The sequence below is a fragment of the Numida meleagris genome, chromosome 1 (assembly GCF_002078875.1).
Source record: "Numida meleagris isolate 19003 breed g44 Domestic line chromosome 1, NumMel1.0, whole genome shotgun sequence".
In the NCBI taxonomy this organism is placed as follows: Eukaryota; Metazoa; Chordata; class Aves; order Galliformes; family Numididae; genus Numida; species Numida meleagris.
Genome location: NC_034409.1, coordinates 93,779,118 through 93,798,268, shown reverse-complemented (window position 1 = coordinate 93,798,268; position 19,151 = coordinate 93,779,118). Strand labels below are relative to the sequence as shown.

At 36.9% G+C, this 19,151-nt stretch overlaps 1 protein-coding gene across 1 annotated transcript in view; it reads right to left on the bottom strand.

Moving 5' to 3' along the window:
* ROBO1 (roundabout guidance receptor 1) overlaps positions 1-19,151 on the bottom strand; it is a 715,672-nt gene that overhangs the window by 675,808 nt on the left and 20,713 nt on the right. The gene's annotated exons all lie outside the window — the stretch shown is intronic.

Genomic DNA, 19,151 nt, shown 5'->3' with positions numbered 1-19,151 from the left:
TCCACAGTGTTAATTTACAGTGAGTGGTACAGAATATTACTAGAGGATGTTTCCACCTTCACCTTGCCTAAACAGAAGTTTGAAGCATACATAAATTTTAGCATTCTCAACATGCAAGGTGATGTTTATTACCTTTTTTTTTTTTCCTTGAAACACGAAATTGCAATCACCTTCTAGTATCAAGAACCTTAACATTGTGCATGCTGTCTTTAGGAAAGCTCTAGTAAAAGAAATCCTTCCCTGTCATGTGACAGACTGCAAGTACAAATTTCGTGGTAAAAGCTCACAGGGCCTTCCCTAGAGCTTACAGAACATCTGCCATGCCTTTCTGTAAGCAGATGAGTTAAGAGGAGAATACTAAAAGGTACCAAATCAGAGTGCCCTATCTTGGCTGCCTTGAAAACAAGGAAAGGGCAATCTCACTAGGAAAACTAAATCACAGAGACATATAAAGAAAAATCTAGCCATTCTATGAAGTTTGGATCCCTTTACATATTAAGGGAATGCAGTCTTTTTTCTCACATATGAGTAAACTATGATCTCTAAAACAAGAGCTTATTTGGCCTGGATTTAAGACTCTTAGATGAAGGCTGTTCAAATATGACCTCAGGAAGTCTTATCCTAGGTTTACAGAGTGATACGCTTGATCATTCTCTTGCTGGCTTCAATTCTGAGTGCACAGCAGCCCGACAATCCCACCACCATCAATATAGTCAGCAGAAGTGTCAGATAGCTGCAAGATCAACTTATTAACGCTAGCACAATAAACTGCTTGTGTATGTATATCACAAGTAGATAAAAATCATGCTAGAAATTTGGGAAGAGCTACTTAGCATTGTCAGGGCATTTCTAAATGCCAGCTGTGACATAAGCCCTTTAAAACCAAGTCCCAAGGGAAGAAATAAAGTTTTTCACCTTTTCAACCTCTTCCTTCTGAAGTACTGCATTTGTTCATAGGAACTTAAAGGAAACAAAACCTTTCCAAAATCTTAGCCTTGTCATTACTGTTGTGGATCCCATCCCATGGCTACCATAGCACTGAAGTCTACCTAATGCTAAATTGCCACCTAAATAGTCTTTTCCTGTCCTTTCAACAATCCCTTTCAGCAAACTTCCTAAGCAGAGACCTTCCAAACTAAGACGGAAGTGGTGCCAGGATTTCAGAGGTCTTTTGCTCCTCCCCTGCTTTGGGCAGCAGCCAGCGCACCTGCAGTTATTTCGCACATCCCACCTCTTCTTCAGCTTCAAGCCAATCATAAACCTGCTCCTTCACATCTTTAAAAACTAAAAACTATGCCTGTGGTCATCACTCTCATCCTGTGTTGATCATGATCTATGTCAAAGAACAGAGTGACTGAGGATACACCTCTTGATGGGAAACGGATGCTCTTCAAATTCTCTAAGTGCAAAGAGCAGTTCTTGGTATGCAAGATCAGGATAGAATAAATTAATTGGTCATTTCCTACTCTGTGATTTGTTACACCCTATTAGAAGCATACAGTAGGCATGGTCAGAAAATACACTATCCTAACTGAACCAGACCCACACTGTGCCAGGGAAGTCCTTATCTTAAGCTATACAGAGGAAAACATTCAGTCTGGTTAAATGTGGAGTTGAAAAGAAATATTATATAAACACACACTTATAGATACACACACACAATACATATTACATTTTGCTATTGAAAGGCAAGAAGTTTTACCAACATGCAACATAATGGATCATTAAGCAAAACATGCATATTCAGAAGCCAAGCAGATTTTGTGAGCCACCATACAGATCATTAGCACTAGAGATAATAGCCATTGATTAAAAACTGCCACATTGACCATTTGTTTGGAATTTTGAGATTTGCCTAAGGCATCTACCCAATTTCTTACAGTCTCATACAGCATCTCATCTCCTAGATCACTAAAACTGTAGTTTCAGCTTCATGAACACACATCCTTAGTCCATCTATTTATGGTATTTATTCAGCATGTCTGTTGATAGGTTCCTGCCCATATAATTTAGTCATAAAATTTCACCAAGCCTATGACATGATTTGCTTCAAATTATTAAACCACTTTGTTCATTATTTATTACTGCAATATTGTTTGCCCTGTAACAGCTAAGGTTATGTTAGCATTTCCATTACAAACACAGATACATCAAGGGATTTAAAACTTGACTGTAAAAATCTTGCTTTAGGCTGGGACTCTGCAGGCAAGGTTTCAGCTGACAAGAGATTTATTTCTTTAAAACATTTTGTATTGAGAATAAAAACAAAATCCATCTCCTACCAATTTTGTTACAGCGATATGGAAGAAAATAATTACCATTTTCTATCAAATCACTTTCACATACATATTTTCCTAAATTAATATTTTTATAGTGTGCCCTGGGTCATTTTGTTTTATTTCAGACTTATAAGGCAATTCTGCTCTGTAAAGCTGGCCACTATATTTTCCTAATAGTTTCATATTTTATGTATGGAACTCAGTATTTGTAAAAAAACCATCATTCCATGTACATGTAAGTGTAACAAATTGCTATTTAAGGGCACATAATGAGCACTTCTTGACCTCAATACGCATACACAGGGTTTGAATATAACTTTACAGCCAAACTGAAAAACTCAACATTAACATTCTTCTCTACTGAATAATGTATTTCTTCTCCATAAAGGGCTGATCCTATGGCCTATGCCACTCTCATCAGTGTTTATTTGACTACAGTTCTTTTTTTTTTTTTAATGGTAACTATTATTTCTCCTAGGAGCGTGGGTGTAACTGTGCAGTTGTAAAACCCCCAATGCAAGTCTAAAACTATAGTTCTTACCAGTATTTGGATTTTAAAAATATATATTTGTGGAACTGTCATTAATTTTTGACAGTGCACTTGCTAATAATTCAGCAGCACAATGTTCTATTCTGAAGGTTTAAAGAGACAGACAATTCACCTTCTTTGAAGGCGAATTCAGTCTTTGCTCGAGGCACAGCATATTCCAATACAGTTCACTTTCTCTATTAACAGATAAGCGGATATAAGGTATTAATAATAAGGCTGTGTGGATTCCTGTTTTACCATGTCTATCACTGAAAAGACTTTCCAGATGTTTAAAAAAAGATTTGCACATTGTCACAGAGAAGGGTTTATTCACATCTGTCTGCATGTTCAAAGACTGCTGGCATATCTGAGTTTTCTGATCTCTGGAGTAAACAGTCTAGTTAACTCACTCTTGACTTGAAAAATTCTCTTTCTGAGATCATCTCCTTTCTTTCCCCCACCTAATACTCCCTCCTTGGAAATGTATGCATCTGGCCCAGCAGGTTCTCAGGCTCATTCTGAACAGTTTAATGTGATCCTAGTGTACTGAAGAGCGTTATCCTCTTCCCACAGAGCTCTCTCTCCTTTCATTCCAATAGCAGGCATGTCCCAAAGATGATGGCTTCTCCTCTGGCTGTCAGCTGTACAACTTTATTAAGGTTCTTACAAATCTTTTCTTTGTTAGGCATGCCATTAACATGAGAACACATGTATTTAGCATTTACAAAATAGCCAAAAAAATAAATGTCTGAGTTTCCATTCTAAAAGCTTATTAAAAGTATTTCACTTAGTTAAATGACTTGCCAACTATGCAGTTCAATGAAAGATGCTTTCCTATTAGCTTGCTTCATGGCCCAGCAAAACTGACGCGACGTCAGTCTGTGAACAGAAGTAGTGATCCAGGCAGAGCTGGATAATAGCATGCTGAAAGCATGGCTATTCAGGGGGTGCTAAGCGTGTATTGTCAAGTAACATCAAAATGGGTTGCAGGTCACCTTTAGGTAACCAATATGCTGTGTCGCTGTTCTACTTTCCCTACTGAGCTTCCTCTCCTAGCCACTCATTCCCACTTAGTGAGGAGAGGTACAGAACATCAGAGGCGCATCATCAGTTCACATTAAGCAATGTAATTCCACAAGTGACAGTGAATGCTGTCTGCTCACCTTAGACAAGAATTACATTTTCCTCCTCTGCATAAAAGCTCCTGTTTTCCAGACCTTCCAGTTTTACTTTTTGTCTGACCCCCTTCATAATTATTTGTAATTGGTTTACATATTTTTCTACTCACAAATTGTTAAGAGTACAGTAGCATCCAAGTGCAGCAAAAATAACAGGCAAATTGAAATAACAGCAGGTAAATTAAACTAAGACAAGCAATGAAAGACTCCTTTGTCCTCTCCTCGCTACATCTGAGACCCAGCACCACATTGCCTGTGTTCAGCTGCACATCTTCCATTACAGGAGATGAAGGAAACCTGGTACTCAGGGCATTTGCTTGCAGCTCTAAAAGCTATGACAGCAGTGACTGCCCTGTCCTCTCTTACACAAGTCAGTTCAGTTTCTTTAGAGAAGGCAGCCCAAGGATGTACAAAGAATTTAAAAAAATACAAGATCTACTGTGATTTTCAAAGCACATCAGTAAAGTCAGAATCGCTAATCAGGCAGTCTAAAAACTCTTGTTAAGTAGTTTCAAGTATCTTGAATTTGAAATTCGGAAGTATATCCCTAATTCCTTCCATTTCAACTACATTTCCTTCTTCCCAGCAGAGGTGACAGATATACTACAGTAACCATTGATCTGGGGAATTTAGCTTCCATTCTTCCTCTGGGCTTATCCTCTTTGACTGATTTAGAGAAATACATTTCCACTATGCGTTTCTTGTCAAGAGGCCTCTATGCCATTAAAGGAGCGGTTATTGATTAAAAGCAAGGACAATCCGGACATCCCAGTAAATTTTCAGTGAAAAGTCTTTAAATAACTTTCCGAATGTATTTCAAGATAGAATTCAAAAGTTACTGTCTGAAGCCATCAGGCAGATTTAAAATTTAGACTTTGAAAAGCTGTATGCTACCAGCTGAAATTCAACTCCTGCTAGGTTTTTATTTTAAAGTCTTTTTTTTTTTTTTTTATGTGGTGCTCGTGTTTATTAGCCAGGCTAAGAAGGAACTGCTTAGAGACTCTGGGAGTAAAATTCAAACTTCCTTTGTGAGGCAGCATCTATTTCCCTGTCAAAAGGAACTACCATGGGGCCTCCTTCATGCCTCTCCGCACAGTCATGAGATTAAAGTTTTCTCTACAACACCCAGGGGAACACTCTAGAAAGCAGTTAAAATTTAAACAGATAGTTCAAAAGGAAGCCCTGTTGCAATGGCAGGGTCCACTCATGCCGAAGGGGAAATAGGTTAACCAAGGGCTAGAAAATTGCCCCTTTGGAATACAGCAGGTGGACCCTCCTGTGCTATTTTGGAAAAGATGAAAAGCAATTCAGGGAAGATGTAATTGATCCCAAAGCAGGATGGCCTCTTGGCCCACAGGAAATAAGAACTGGGCCACAGGACAGAGAAACAGACAGGCAGAGCACTGAAAAAACATTAGATTTTAAGAATGAGCAAAACCATGATTACTTACTGAGACTGATCACCTTTAAAACTAGAGACAGCTATGAAAATTAATAAATTTCCATTTTTTTCTAAGCAACTTTAGAAAGGCACTTCTTTTGAAAGTTTTAATTATCATCATCTTAGTTTGGAGCACAGCAACCTGAGATATAGTTGTGCTGGCAGGGAAAGAGCTGCAAACTCCTTGGCTTATATTGTCGCCGAAGTTTCTCTCTCAACTCACCACCTCTTGGGTAGTCACTCTTGGTTACAGTCATGTATATAGAGCATCAAGTGTAAGTACCACAAGCCCCAGATGAATGGCTGTACTACTTTCCTTACCACATGCTGCTAGTCATGCTCAGACTCAAAACAGTAAGGGTCTAGTCTACACAAGTTACATCAGCTTAACTACTAAGCACATAGTTAAACTAACACAAGCTTTAGGCAATATCCTTAATTTCATTCAGACAAAGATCACACTGATTTAACTTATATTGGCAAACTGACAATCACAAGTTACGACTATTCAAAACCTGACATTTTAGCCATTCAATCAAAACTGTTATTTAATTTTTTTATGTCAATTGGTGAAAATTATGTTTTTATATGAGCCTGATTCCTGACTTGAAACAAAAGAAAAATTGTACATTAATACCAGAATCAAATTTTCTCTTGAAACCCTATCATTTGCCCTTGATTTACTTTCTATCTTTTCATTTCTTATGTTTTATGTATTCTTCCATAATAAATATGGTCATATATGCCCTGTGTGAACCTGTAAACTCTTTTGAGATAAACACAGTAAATTCTGAACAGTATAATTTCTAATGTATAAATAAATCTACTGAAGACACCATCTATCAAAGACATCAGAAAAAGTCTTCCATGAGATAAGAATTAGAAGCAATACAGGATAAACCTTGCTTTATTTACCTAATAATGAAGTCTTATAAGAAATACACCTATTCACTCATAATAATGAGTAAGTAATATTTACATTTAATACAGTGTAATCATCATCTTGGTATAATGACACACAAGGCAACATTTGTAGAGAGGTGCAGTATGTCAATGAATCAAAGACCAAACCTCACAGGCCTATAGAAAAGAAAGCAATCTTTCTCTCATTTACCCTCAAATCCAAGAGCTAGATTTTTACAAACAGAGTGAAGTTATTTTATTGAAAATAAGCATTGCTTCTCAGTTAGTCTACAACAAGAAAATTTCAACTTGATTATTCTGATATTTGAATATGCATTTCTGACTCTATCAACTCACAGTGAAAGATGGAAAGATACAAAATATTTATAAAGAACTTAAAAATAACTGACTTTCCGTTTATAGTTGGTTGGACTAATTTGTCATAAATTTACAAACACTAATCTTCAAAGCATGACTATCTTATCACATTTTGAATCAAAGATATCCCGTACAGGCATTATTTTTGTTAGTAAATCAGCACACCAGTGATTTCCATTATTTTCATTACTGTGCGTGAAAGTTGGATAGTAGTATCTTTACAGCTCATTACTTTCCAGATATTTATTCAACTAATTATAATCATCCTTTAAATAGATGCAATTCATCATCTAAATAGGTCAGAATCTCATTTTTCCCTGCATTGCAAGCAAGTCAAATGAAACATTAGGTTTCAGTTTCACACAGAAATCTTTGTTTTAAAAATAAATGTAATCATGTCAGAAATCAGCTAATAAATATTCATCAGCTGGTAACCACAGAGATTTCCATAGCTAAATGTGTGCTGTGACTACTTACCTATATATATGCCTTGATAAAACCTTGTGGAAGTGATGGGCTGATTGACTTTGGCCTCTAACAAACATCTCAAGGGGGCTCTGAAGTTGCTCTTGCTCCTCACTTGTTTTGTTCAGGTGTCTTTCTTGGTTTTCCACACTCCCAACACTAAAAATAACTGCCAGAAACACTTCTCCCTAACAATAAAATGATCACTCACATTTTGTAAAAATTTCATCATGATTAGCTCAGCATTGGGAAGGAAGAGAAGGAAAGATCTAGGCACTTGCCTTTTACATCGAAGAGTTGGACAGAAATCTCCATGGTCTGCTCTCATATGCTGCCCAGAGAAGCTGTGGGTGCCCCAACCCTGAAGGCATTCAATGTCAGGCTTGATGGGTTCCTGGGCAGTCTAATCTAGTGGCTAGAAACCCTGCCAATGGCAGGCAGGTTGCAACTAGATATTTGAAGTCCCTTCCAAATCAAGTCAGTCTATGATTCTATGCGTGCTGGGGCTGCACAGCTGGGCCATAGGGTCTGAAATGAGGTGAGCTGGGGCAAGGGGGAGGAAAGCCATTTGCCCCAGTGCCAATGCACTTACACTCTCTTTTCTCCTTGACATCTAAATTAGTCATTAAAAGTTTGTGTTAACTAGCAATAGATTAAGCAGAACGTCCCAGAGCTGAGACTGTTTTGCCCCCACTAACATATTAGGTAGATACATAAGAAATTAAACAATGGAAGAGAGATTAATGTCACAACAGATTCTTCACTTTGAAACTTCAGCTTGTTATCGTTGGCCCTCTTCATGCCTAATAACCTAAGAAGATAAGTAAATTCTGAATTTGAGAACCAATACATTTCCACAAGTTTCACACTAAAAACCTACAAAACCTAAAAAGAGTAACCATACACACTCATACAAGACAGCAGTCAGACCCTCCCCTCACTTTAGCTCCTAGAAAGCTCAGTATGGCACTTTCCCTCACAGCAGCTGAAGAGTCATGTGCAAAAAATAAAAATTAAAATTAAAAGGAAAATGGCTAAAACAAAAAATACAGAAGGGATTCTAGAATTATTTACTTTTGTTTTCCTACTCAGTGCTCAGTTAAAATCTATTCTGTTGAACACAGCAATTTTACAAGTACAGACTCAAAAGTATTTCTGTTCTGTTTATTCACATAAATTAACTCTTACAAATACATGACTCTGTCATGTTGGTCAGAGTCACATTCACTGTAATTCATGTTAAAAGGAAAAAAAAATATCCCCTTGAACATCTTCACAAAATAATTAAAATGCTCCATGAATCACAAAGTTCTAAAACACCAAAATTGCCCTGTAATAAATCATACCTATTTAAACACCCTTAGCTCACACTATACAGCCAGAACTTAATTTTCATATGTCTTCCACTCTGTCCATTTAAACCGTCAAGGATCTTAACATAGTATAAAAATGAGCTAAAGATATTTCTTATGTCTTGTATTTCTTGTATTTCTTATGGAAAAAAAAAAACCCTAACATATTAATTCCACCACAAACACATCTATGCATCTTTAATATTTCAGAAAGTCACAGAGAATCACAAAATACAACACTAGTAATTGCCAATTCCCACTGAAAGTTGGTTACACTGCAAATATTTTATCTTATTAGTTACCTGTTACATAGTTTTCAAATCTCTAGTGAGAGCAAGAGGATGACTCCTGTGTTTTCAAGTCGGAGTCTTGCACAAACAAAACCCCACAAGTAGAAAGTTAGGGGCAAACAAAAAACAAACACCACTAACAACAATAAAACACATAGGAAAGGTGATTATGGTTAATATATGAAAGGACGTTAGATCCTTCATCAAAAAAAGCAGATTCCTGAAACACCAGCACAACTAATTATTGACATATCTCATCCATTGATGCTTAAGCTTTTAATATTATATTTCTCTAAATGCTTAAACGTTGGTATTTGAGAATATTCTGGAGCATCAAAATATATCAGCTTATTTACCTGCAGTAATTCAGGAATCACAGAGAAGATGTTCTAGTATGCAAGCTGCACAAGATAGTCATCTCAAGAAGCTCACTTGAAAACAAGTTTGCAGGTTGGGGGTCCACATGCAAACAAGAGTTTCTACCATCTTCTTTCAAGGTTCTAGCAGATATAGGGGTAGTGGTGCTCTTGATTTTGCATTCAACAATGTCATAGACAGTCATAGACATGAACATTGGTAAAAAATTCCTTTTTTCTTTTTGAATGAATTATCCCATCTTTCATGAGTCTGAGTTGCTTTAAGAACACTCAGTCTCTTCAGCTGAAAGAATTCCAATGTACACTGCTAAAGGAGCATCAGAAGGAAAAGCAGAAAAGGAAGGAGAAAAAACAAATCAGGCACCTATTCTTTACTAACATAAAATAAGGAGAGGACAATGAAATGTCTCTATGAGGAAGGGCTGTATATCACAGCTGTCTGTTATTAAGTACCTGAACAACTATAAGGAAGCCTGTCATTCCTCTGACTCCTCACCTACAAAAGAATCCTCAGCAAAAGAGAACAGCTTCTATGGGTGATGCTGTGGAGGGGCTTCCTGCTGAAACAGATATCCGCTGGAAGCCAGGTATGCTGCCATACCAGTTAGCCCACTGTGACCAGAGCTGCAACAGTAACAGAACTCAAATCACAAAGACAAAAGTTAGATAGCATAGCCCAACTGGCTATACTTCCATCTTTCCATATTTTGTAACTCTTCCCCAAAAAATCAATGCAAACACAAGTTCTATCAAAATTGATGCTGAAAAGTTTCAGATATGAATCATTAAGATGAAGAAATCATGTTTTGGGTCACTCTGGACATTAGCCATGCTCATAGCAACGGAAATCAATAGAAACATCTCCCAAAGTCCCAAACGTTACTGAGATTTCAACTGATCACTTGAAAGAAAATGAAAAATAGTGAGGATTTGATAGGTTTGTCTGATCCTCTTTCATATAGAAAATAACAAAAAAAAAAATCCTAAATTTGTTGTATGTGCAAGACTAATACGAACGATAAACTAAGACAAGCGTCCTCACCAAGTTTTAATATTAAAACCAGAAGAGTAAGCACAGTGTGTTTAAAGTATTTGTTTAAATGTCAATATCCTGTCTGCTTCAGCAGCAGTGCAGGTTTTTGTGTCACTTCTCATGCCCACTATTGATTAAACAATCATGATCTCTAATAAGGAAGCAAAAGGTGCTATTTTTCCTTCCACACTCATTTTTAGCTCTGTTATTTCAAACCTGAAATTACCTGTGTTGTTTTAAAAATAAGTATGTTATTATATACTCTGAAGATTATGTCTGTACGTTACATTAATTCTCAGTAGTTCACATTCATGTCCAAAGATTTTTTTCCTCCCTTCAGAATTCAATTAACCTTAATGAATTGCCCTACCACAAACTGTCAGTCAAGCAGAGCATATAATCATTTTGAATGAAGCTCTCAGAAAAAATGAGGCCTAAATATGCAAGTGCAGTCTATTCAGCTTCACATAAACACAGGTAAAAGGGGTGAGTAGCTGAAACCAGCAGAAATAGTATTCTGGAGACACTGGATGAGGGCTAATGTCAGCATACAGAGTTCTTACTCCATGTTTCTGTGAAAGAGTTACATTTATCTCTTAATACACACAATAGATAAATTTAAACATTTTGCCCTGCAACTGAAATAAGATGAAGAGATGGCACCAAATTAATATCTTGAATTATGGAAAGATAGCAACTGCTCCTTGCATTCAAGTATTACCTGCCTACTCCACAGTAAGTGATTTCCAATGAATATTAAAAAAAAGATCCAAGCTTGGAGTCTTGTAGATGATTAATTTAGAAAGACAATCTTTCTAGAAACTTCCTAAAAATAACCAAAGTGTGCATTTAGGATGTAAAACATTTTGACATATTTGAAATATAGGGGGCAAGTTTATTGAATTTTGTTATTTTGGTGAATTAATCCCCCTCCCCCGCCCCTTAAAAAAAAAAAAAAGGATATCTCCAAGGATTTATGTGGGGGGAATTGTTTCCTAGATTTACTGTAGGATCTTACTTTTTGATTCTCTCCTCCCTTTTGGGAACTCACTTTTCAATGATTCAAGATGTTTTTATACGGAATATATCAAGTGGTTTGTTTTCTCATGTCAGGAGGATGATTTCTTAATGGTTTGTCTCAAGAACTTGTGTTAGTACACCCATACTTAGGTCCCAGATGCCTTAAAATTATTCACATGAAATGGATTGTGCAAACTGACATGGATGCTCTCTAGAGTCAGTCAGACAATGATTATTTGCTGTAGAGCTCACATGCTTTGGCCTATAAAGGATAAATAAATGCAATTCAGCTTTTTTTCCAAGCTTTTGACAGTAGATTCAAGAAAGGAATTTCAGGAAGAACAAAGCAGAATAATCTGACTTATTTCCAGAAACTTCAGTCTGTACCCATTAATTTTATCTACAAAAATATTTACACCAAAAAAAGTAAAACATATTCATCTTGAGCAGTACTAACATGTTCAGTGAAATAAAAGTGAAGATTAACTGGGAAATAAATGATTGTCTCAAACCATAAACAACTATCCTGCACATGAGCTTCAAAAATGCACTTAAAAGTGACACCTGTGGAGTAAAAATCCACCCAGATCATATGCTTATTCTGAAACTAGCCACTCTCGTATTCCTTTTGTCCAAAATCTCCTTCAAGCAATAGACATAAAATTACATACTATATGTAACATTGTTCCTGGTGTATTTGGAACTAACCATGAACTTCAGGCGTGTACAGGTGCATCAGACCTGTAAGGCGTTATTTCTATTGATACATGGCACATGGCATTCTTGGCAGGGTTTTTTCAGAGAGAATGTTGAGTTGGACTCAATGATTCTTATGGGTCCCTTCCAGCTTGGGTTATTCTATGATTCTATGATCTTTCAATAGAAGTCTTAAAACACTACAGAAAAAGAAAATGCAGTGTTATAAACACTAAAGAAACATTCATCATTCCATCATGATGGAGAGATGCACAATTCCTTTGTCCGGTTTGGCTGGTCTTCCCTAAAAAGTCCTTAAGTCACTGGGAAATGTGCCACTCTGTTATCATCTTCAAGGATCTGTCAAAGAACAGGTATCCATTGAACTCCAGGCTGGAGCTTGGACCCACTAGTACCCAGAGCAGCACTAAAGGACACACAGGACTCTAGAGTATCGTGTAAATCTCAAAACTATCTCAATGGGACTTGAAATAAGTTAAATATGTTATTGTTACTCTCCCATAATTAAAGAGCTCCTGAAATCCCAAAAGGCTTCACTTGAGGGAAAAAAAAAAAAAAGAAAGAAAAAAAAAAGAAATATACATGTCTTTGATTGAATAACATCAACCACAAGCTATTCTGATCCTAATTAAAAAAAAAAAAAAAAGCCTGTTCTAAATGTTTGTCTTAATCCTTCAGGAAGCAAGTGACAACAGGATGATAAATGCTTAAAATTTTAGATGTTTTTATAAGATTTCCTGATTGCTTATGATTTAGAATTCAAACATAATTAAGTATATATATATATACACATAAATAAGTAATTTCAGTTGATCTAAAGCTGCCTAAAACTGATATTCTGAATACATGAAGATGCCCAGTTATTTTCACAAGGTCCAAAGCTGAACAGAGAAACCCAGCCTTTCATTCACAATGAGTTACAGTGGAGGTATGAGATACAGCTCCTACTTCTAAACTTCTATTTTTCTTGTCAAGTGAAATTTCAAGTAGGTGAGAGATTCTGATTCTCCTGTCTTTTGCTGTGCTAGTTAAAACTATTACGGGCGTGGTCAATAACATGAGTAAGACTCTGATACAGATTAGAATCTGCTTGTGTTATGAACAGAAATTTAATCTTAAAACACAGGAAGATAACCATGCCAGTTATTAATCTGCAGGGAGAGTGAGTGCAACAGAGGGATCCTAACAAATTCCTCAGCCTTAGTAAATTTTATTAAATAAAACTGTAGAGCTTGTATATTAGCTAGAACTGGTCTTTAGAATTGTCGTCTTGTGTCCTAAGTGTATTAAAATGTCATTACCCATATTCACCGAAGTACCTTTCTCACTTCCTTTTTCTTCAAGCCTTTTGTAAGCTATAATTACAATTAAGCAAAGACATGTTTATTGTCATGAAATGTACGCCAACGGCTCACACTAATGCAATCCAAACATTAGTATGAAACATTTTTCCAATTACTGCACAGACTCCCCATAGTGTTTCAAGCTGCTTTATGACATTTTAAACTCTGTCTATAATACAGCCCTTCAGAAAGCTGCAAAATCTTTCTATTTCTTTCTTATGACCTGAGAAAACCTAAATCTATTAAAAGCACATTTTCATAGCAGCAGGATAAAAATGCTTTTACTACATTTATCTTCAAAATTGGTGGTGTTAAATAGTGCCAGGGGACAAATAACCATAAAATATAACATTAGTGTACAGGGTACTGTTCTAACTAGGCATGATGGGACGTCTTTCCACCCTTTCATTTCTTCTTTCTATTTGTCCCATTAGAGCTATGCAATCATTTATCAATCACTGTGGCAAGCAGTGTTGCTTCATCCTGACTCCTGTCTAATTTGAGACCTAAATGAGTAAGGCACAGAGAGAAAATACAGTCTTCAACAGTCCAGAGACATCCACACCTATATTCCTGACTAATTTTCTACCAAATGTTTCTGCTATTTATTTAAATACCATTTTAATAGCTCCACATGTAGGTTTTGAAATTATATTACAGAAACATTTACCTAGCCAATTAGAAGGATCTAGCAAAAAAGTCTAAATAATGAACTATACCCAAAGGAAAAAAGTTTCAGCTTTGATTTAAAGCCTAGATGTTAGAATCAGCCTCACTAGTCTGCACTAATGACCGAAACATTATATTTACCCAAGGTAAAAATGCAATTTTTACTAAGAAGACTAATACTATAGTTTGTGGAAAAGACAATCACTTTTTAACACAGCTTGTTATCTAGTGACTCCTGCAATTATGTGACATCCATCGGCTAAGTAGAGAGAAGTAACTCACAAAAGAATTTGATAGTATGTATATACACTCTTGCAGAAATCAACAGAAGTATTTAACTTCTCACTGAAGATTACTATTCAGGAGAAAGATGTAGAAAGTAACTGCCTGAATTTTGAGGCAAAACTAGAATATTTGCCCTGTGTGTAACAGAAGTCAGAATATTAAAATTTCATATTATCAACAGTTGAAACATTAACCTTTGTTTTTCAAAATAACATGTATCCTTCAGATAACTTCCAAATTATGAAACTGATGGTCAGAAGGATAAGCTATTTCTGGAATACTTGCACTGAATTACCTGGCTGAAAACTGCACCTTAATATTGCATCAGATATTCATTAAGCACACTCTCATTACTTCCAAGAATGTTTGATGTCTTAAGGAAAAGAGTATATTTCAAAGAATTAAGCAAACAAACAAAAGAAGAATAACTTAGTAAAGTGCAAGAAGAACTGAAAAGGCATCCACTTTTTCTTTCAAGAGAGAAATAATTTATTGAACTTGTGGCTACAGAATGGTCTAAACCATCTGGATTTTGTTAATCATGTATCAGTTTAAGGAAAAGAGATATACTTCAGACTCGTGATGTCTGAAGTATAGAGATCAGTAGACATGCATTTCTAAATCACTCTGGCAAGACTGTGAGTCCCTTACTCAAAAAATTAATGTTTGATTTCACTGAAATTAATGAGCTGTCTTGTGAGATAATTCCTAAAGTAAACAGCAGAAAGCCTACACTGGTGATCGTCTCCATTTTCATAGTAAGACCAGGATTCAACACATATGTAGTTTTGATGACTTCACTGAAATCAGTGCATGCTTTGAATTTTCAACTTGTTAACTAGTTCTGGGTCAAGGCCTAAATCCACAAACATAATGAGCCTAAAAAAGGTCAGGGATTTATAAATTCCAAGTGTTTTTTTTTTTTAAATATCATAGGCCAGGAACCTTAATTTATTAAGGAGAAAATGAAGAAAAATTGATTACTTGTAATGAAAACCCTCAAACATTCAGATTAATGGAAGAGATAAAGGAAATTCAGGAACAAAACAGACAGGACACTAGTCTGAAGTACCGTTAGCATCCACAGTTTCAAAAAGTCATCTTGTGTTGACATATCCTATGTGTTGCTGCAGTGGATTTTGTAAAGTGTCTCAAAGCAACTTGAAAACAGCACTTTTTTTTCATAGGAAGTGCCAGGTAAAGCTAAGAGAGCTGGAATTATGGACAGTCTCCTTGCAACATAACTTCATCATATGGTCTCCAAGCCTCATACCCATGCTTCACCTGAAATTTCTCTCTGTGCAGCTGTAGGAGTTTACTGCATTCCACAGTTCAAATGTTTGGATGGAAAGACAGGCACAATATGTAGTATTACTAAACTTATTTAAAAGAGAAAGCAGATATCTAGGAAGCCATATTCATGGTGTATCAAATGCAGAACACATCACACTACAAACTTTGAGTACTCCTTCCCAAAACAAGTGGCAGAACAAACCCAAAAGTTCAGGTCAGCCTTACAGAGGGAACATTTCATTATTATCATCAAGAGACAAAAGATTGTTTTACAAACTTATTTTGAGAGCAATTATGCTATTACTTTTTTACCAAATACAGCCATAACAAAATAATAAAAAAAATCTAGGATTTTGATCCAATTATTAAAAAACAAAACCCCTTCCTATCCAGCATTCAGCCAATACATTACCTTTGAATATTCATGTTGAATTCTTCCAGCAGCTTAGTTAAAACAGAAATAGAAGTAGACCTACAGTTTTAACTTTCATCCCTCAATTAATAATAAAGCAACTGAATGAAGGACATTCCATCAAAAAGACCAGTAGGGGAAGCTAAGAGACCAACTTGTTCGCAATATCTGAGAAGCACAAGTTTAAAAGTTCAATGGTTTTTTTTGTGTGTGAAAAAATTTGTTTTTAAATTACAGTAACACACTATGCTTAATATAAGTAACCTCTCAGAGAAAGAAATTTCAGCACTAGTTTGTTTGGATGACTCAAGCTGTTAAAGTGCCACTGGAACTGGTTTTGCTGTACCTTTGTTTTATATTCTCCAAATCTAAGTGCTATATAACTGACAAAGGAAAATTACAGCTCCAGGGTGTTCAAATATTTGGCACAACTCCAAAAAAATCTGCTGATTTAGGGCCTATGTTCCCAGGAGAAACTGCTCCTGACTCTAATTGTGCTTCAGACATATCTATTAGTGCTGTAGATATTCTGTATTGGAAAGAAAATGTCAGGACTCTTCCCAGAAAACTATTCATAGTTTCACAGTTAAGAAGAACATCTCTTCTTGTTACTATAGAATCACAGAATCATCTAGGTTGAAAACACCTTCACAATCACCAAATCCAACCATCAACATGATCTACTGAGTCTCATCACTAAACCATGTCCCTTAATATTCAAACACCCTCTCCATGACAGATCTCTTCCTAATGTTCAGTCTAAACCTCCCCTCGTGCAAGTTGAGACTGTTTCCTTGCATCTTAACAATTGTCACCTGAGAAGAGACCAACACCCTCTTCCCTGCAATCTCCTTTCAGGTATTTATACAGAGTGATGAGGTCTCCCCTCTGAATCCTTTTCTCCAGATAAAGGGCTTCAGTTTCCTCGGCCATTTCTCCTAAGTCATGTTTTCTAATCCCTTTACCAACTTCATTGTTCTTCCCTGCACACACTTGAGTAACTCAATACCTTTTTGGAAGTGAGGGGCCCAAACTGAATGCAATAGTCAAGCTGTGGTCTCACCAGTGCCATGTAAAAATGGACAATCACTTCCAAGTCCTGCAGGCCACACTATTTCTGATGCAGGCCATAATGCCATTGGCCTTCTTGGCTACCTGGGCACGCTGCTGGCTCACATTCAGCCAGCTGCAGACCAACACCCTCCTTTTATTCCACATTAATTCTACATTAAATATATATATATATATTTAATGAATGAAAGTAGAGACAAATTAGTATCTTTGCACAAATATTCTGTAATGGATTTTTGACCACCTGAACTAAGACTCAGCATATATATTCCTTAATCAAAGCCACATAATGCTGGTTAACTTTTATCTTGGGGGAATCACTGAACTATGAAGGCTTCATTGTGATGACAAAGCCTTTCAGCTGACTCCAGTAGGGATTTATAGATAGGGCCCACAGATTTAAGAAACACTATTACACATATTAGTATAAGATTTTAGTTGGGGGGAGGGAGGAATTGTTTTAGCTTTGGTTGTTGGTACTGATGTCTTTGCAGAACCTTTGCAGCCTTAAGAAATTTCGGGTTTCAAAAACACTTCTATCTGACATGGCAGCACCTGAACTAACCGAATTTATACATGGTACACGAAACAGTAAATTTAATGTGCCTTTTATGATCATAGCTTTTGACAAAGTTTAAATTACAGTAGTAAATTTTTATCTACATTGCATCAAGAGAAGTGTGACCAGTAGGTCAAGGGAGCTGATTCTGTCCCTCTACCCTACTCTCATGAGACCCGACCTGGAGTACTGTGTCCAGTTCTGGAGCCTCCAACACAAGAAGGATATGGAGCTGTTGGAGAGGGTCCAGGGGAGGGCCACAAAGATGATCAGAGGGCTGGAACACATCCCCTGTGAGGACAGGCTGAGAGAGCTGGAGCTCTTGATCTTGAAGGACTTTTCCAACCTGAGCGACTCTATTATTCTATGAAGGAACTGGGGCTGTTTAGTCTGGGGAAGAGGAGGCTGAGGGGAGACCTCATTGCTCTCCTCAAATATCTGAAAGGTGACTCTAGCGAGAATGGGGTTGGTCTCTTCTCACTGGTGACAGGACAAGGGGAAATGGACTCACGTTGCGCCAGGGGAGGTTTAGGCTGGATATCAGGAAAAACTTCTTTACAGAAAGGGTTGTTAAGCACTGGAATAGGCTCCCCAGGGAGGTGATTAAGTCACCATTCTCGTGTTTAAGAACTGCCTGGATGTGGCGCTCAGGGACATGATTTAGTGCTGGGTTGTTAGGGTAGTATGGTTAGGTTGAGACTGGTCTTGATCTTGAAGGTCTTTTCCAACCTGAGCAATTCTATGATCCTATGATTCTATTATCTTCAGCCTAGAGAAGAGAAGGCTCCAGGGGGACCTTATAGCAGCCTTCCAGTACCTGAAGGGGACCAGCAGGAAAGCTGGGGAGGGACTTTTTAGAAGGGCATGGAGTGACAGGACGAGGGGAAATGGTTGTAAACTAGAGGAGGGTACATTTAGACTTCTTTAGGAAGAAATTCTTTACTGTGAGGGTGACCTCTTTGGGCAACTGAAACAGGCTGCCCAAAGAGGTTGTGGATGCTCCCTCCCTGGAAGCATTCAAGGCCAGACTGGATGGAGTTTTGAGCAACCTGGTCTAGTGGGAGGTGCCCCTGCCTAGACAGGGGAGTTGGAACTAGATGATCTTAAAAGTCCCTTCCAACCCAAACCATTCTATGATTCTATGGTTTAGCAAAAATCTGAAAAACTGCTGGGACATAGCTCCTATAATTAGAGATCCAAAGGGAACTCCTGACATTGAACACTTGTTCGTATGGTATGAGATTACAGAGGAATTCATTTCCATGAGATATGTAAAAGTTATGCTCTGTCACAAGAATCAAATAATTTAAGTTGCTGAATAAGAAATATGATCTACTCTGAAGAACAAGAGATGACATCAATGAGCACAACTTACAAACTTCACAAAAGAAGGCAGATGAAACTTCATGTTACTAATGCAAAACAGAATGGCTTTTTTTAGTCTTTTTTTTTTTAACATTTTCTATGAGAATGTAGATATTGCACATATTCATGATGGAAAACAGTAAAAATACAATATTATAAGGAAGCTGTAATCATCATCGGTGTTTGTAGGAT